The sequence below is a fragment of the Brienomyrus brachyistius genome, unplaced genomic scaffold (assembly GCF_023856365.1).
Source record: "Brienomyrus brachyistius isolate T26 unplaced genomic scaffold, BBRACH_0.4 scaffold111, whole genome shotgun sequence".
Classification (NCBI taxonomy): Eukaryota; Metazoa; Chordata; class Actinopteri; order Osteoglossiformes; family Mormyridae; genus Brienomyrus; species Brienomyrus brachyistius.
Window position 1 is genome coordinate 117,839 of NW_026042386.1, and position 3,375 is coordinate 121,213.

A 3,375-nucleotide genomic window follows, 5' to 3' on the forward strand; every position below is an offset into this window, starting at 1 on the left:
ACGCAGTTTAAAGAAGGTAGCCTACCTGGCGAAATTGCAAACAAATTAAGGGCGTTAGGCAGCCTTTAGATCCTACCCATCATGCACTGCAGTTTTTTGCTAATTCCTCAAATGGAAAACTGTCCATCCATCCATCCATTTTCCAAACCGCTTATCCTACTGGATCGCGGGGGGTCTGGAGCCTATCCCGGAAGCAATGGGCACGAGACAGGGAACAACTCAGGATGGCGGGCCAGCCCATCGCAGGGCACACTCACACACTATTCACTCACGCATACACTCCTATGGGCAATTTAGCAACTCCAATTAGCCTCAGCATGTTTTTGGACTGTGGGGGAAACCAGAGTACCCGGAGGAAACCCCACGATGACATGGGTAGAACATGCAAACTCCACACACATGTGACCCAGGTGGAGACTCGAACCCGGGCCCTAGAGGTGTGAGGCAACAGTGCTAACCACTGCACCACCATGCTGCCCCCTAAATGGAAAACCATTAAATACAAAAGGAAAACAAAAGTGCTGTAAGACTGTATACTTATGTGTATGTTAGTAAAGGCTGTAGCTGACACAACGGACCCCACTAATTAGAAAGGGGTAATTGTACACATGTGGCATCCAGTATGTTCTTCTATAACAGTTTTTAAAAAAAAAAAAAAACTCACATTACACAAATTGGCACTATCAAAACGAGGATTATGGGGAAAATGGGGACTGTGATGGAGATTACATACACGTAGGCATGGTATTTAGTTTTTTTTAATCTGGTCACCTTCCAGAGTAATTGTAAACTAAAACCATCTTCACCCTATTTGATTCTTTATAAATGGACAATCAGTCGTGCAGTAAATGGGGGTATAGAGAGACACAGAGCTTGTCTAACAAGAAACCCTGGGAAGCTAACATTAATAGGGTGGGTATGGATAGCAAAACCATTGATACAGATTACAGATTTATATCTCACCTGAACCCTGGCGGGCTCCGTGCCAATAGGGGTTGGGATTAGGGTTAGTTAACTTAAGTAGTAATATTGATGTGTATATTCTCCTATTCTCCAGTCAGTGAATCGTGAAACGTAATGTTAATATGTTTCTATACCTATATGTTCTGCTTAAAAACCCATAAAGGCAAGCACAGTGTTTAGACATTCTGTTACTTAGACTAGTAAACACTAAGATCCTTCAGCTTTCAATTAACCTGACACAACAGTCTAAACAACAAATGTGTGCCATGTCATTTGTCATCTTTACATCTTGTATCCTTTATATGGTAATTGGATTTTCAAGGTGGAATTGCAGGTCGATCATTTTAAGGATCTAGATGTAAACCTCCCTGGTGTTGCTTTAATATTTTTTTTGCACAATTTGCTTCACACACTTCCTCCAGCAGAGAAGCTTACAATACTACACCCCACCAAATGACTGGATGATGCCTTTTTATTTAAGGTCTGGCTGTGAGCCTCGATTACCGATACACTATCTTCAGGCTCCTGCCGGGATCAGTCAGTATGGTGGACCTTTGGAGGAATGGGTACAAAACCATCAGGAAAGTTTGCAGGTGCTTCAAGAGTATGTGAAGGCTTAGTTGGAGGAACAAGCCACACCACAAAATCGGAAACACAATGAGTTGGTTAATGATTAGGGGTTTGATGAAGGTCAGCTGGTGTGTTTGCGGAACCATGTTCGAGGTAAAATACAGGATCATTGGGATGCCTGTTTGTATATGGTAGTTCGGTGTCCCCAAGATCAGGGTGCAGTTTACTCTGCAACTCCAATGGAGGGGGACGGGGTTGTCCGTCAAGTTCACCGAACAGAGTTGCGTCCAGTACCACAGGGGGTTGTTATGTCAGGGGAAGATGTTCTGGTAATGTCTCCTGAGTCTGGGTTGCCCACAGGGGCAACAGAAATGGAATCGGATGAGGACTCTGTGATTTTACGGGGACAGGGCTGGTGGGAGGGGTCGCAATAGAGCATCCACAAGTAGGCCTCGTATAATGGAGGAGGTTATGTCCCCCCCGAGGTGTAGAGACCAGTTAAACGTTCGGTGAGGTCCACCACTGGTCATCATACCAACCCTTATAAGTTACCACGGTCAGTGAATGATCGTTCGGTTGGGGAGGAAGACCAGTGGTTTGGGGATAGAATTCTTAGCTGTGATCGTTGGGTCATCAATTTCATTTTGGGGGATGGATTGTAGCCAGGCAATTATAGGCAGGTATAGGAACTGCAGTTCGGACTGGAGGCATAGCCGGGGCGAGATGGCTGTGCATGTTCCGATGGTAGGGCATATTGGCAAAGGAGCAGGCACGGGAAAGACAGGCAGGGTCCTGATAGATTTGGTGGAGCATCGGCGGGCATATTGAATTTGCAGTGTAGCAGCCTTTCTGTTTGCTTGTTTCAGGGGTGAACAATCTTATCCGCAAAGGGCCGGTGTGTATGCAGGTTTTCGCTGCAACTCCCTAATTAGATTTCTAATTAGAGGACTGATTAGCTGAAGAGTCCTCATACCTGGTTTTGAAGAGCTGACCTAAAGGTTACCCCAAAAACCTGTTTTTTTTTTGTTTGAATGGGGCAGTGAGTCATGGGGTAAACTACTGTTCTTTAGGGGTTTTCAAGGTGGAATTACGGGTCGATAATTTTAAGGATCAGGTTGTAAACCTCCCTGGTGTTGCTTTAATATGTTTTATCTGAGGTTGTATCGTGTATTATCAAGCCAGCCGGCTTAGTGGCCTCGGGAGCGGGGTTTAGTGGGAGCAGCTGGCTAGTTTTATTTTCTTTTTTGTTTGTGTCTTTTTCTTTGTTGTATGTATATTTTGGGTTCATTATTAGGCAGGCTGGGCCTTTTGGCACCTGTAGTCTGGGTGCTGGATTGCCCATAGGGGTCTTTTTTATTGCTGTGATTTGCTGTGTCATTCACTAGTGTGATTTGTGCTGGATGTGTTTTTAAGGTTGTGCTGTGGCGTGTACCTGAGCAAACTTTGGGCAACCTGTTCTCTTGTTGGCTTTATTGACAAAGGGTGGATTAGTCTAATTACGGCCTGCTACAAATAGCTGCATATAACGTATAAAAAAAATCACCTTATGGGTGCTCCGTAGGGTAGCAAGATCTTGAGTTTTTTTTACAGTACTCGGGTACGTTTTAAAATTTTCGACCAATCAGCAAACATTATTCTGACAGCATAGCTGGGAAACCAATGAAAAGTGAGTGCAACGTTCTAGAACTTGACTTCGGGTTGACGCTCCCTATAAAAGAGCTGGGTACTGCTTCAAGGCGTTCAGTTGGCGCTACCTCCTGATAGAGTAGCACTGTACGGCTCTTGTTCCGTAAAACAACATCAAAAGGATGAAAAAAAAAACAATATTTAAAGAAGACGAAA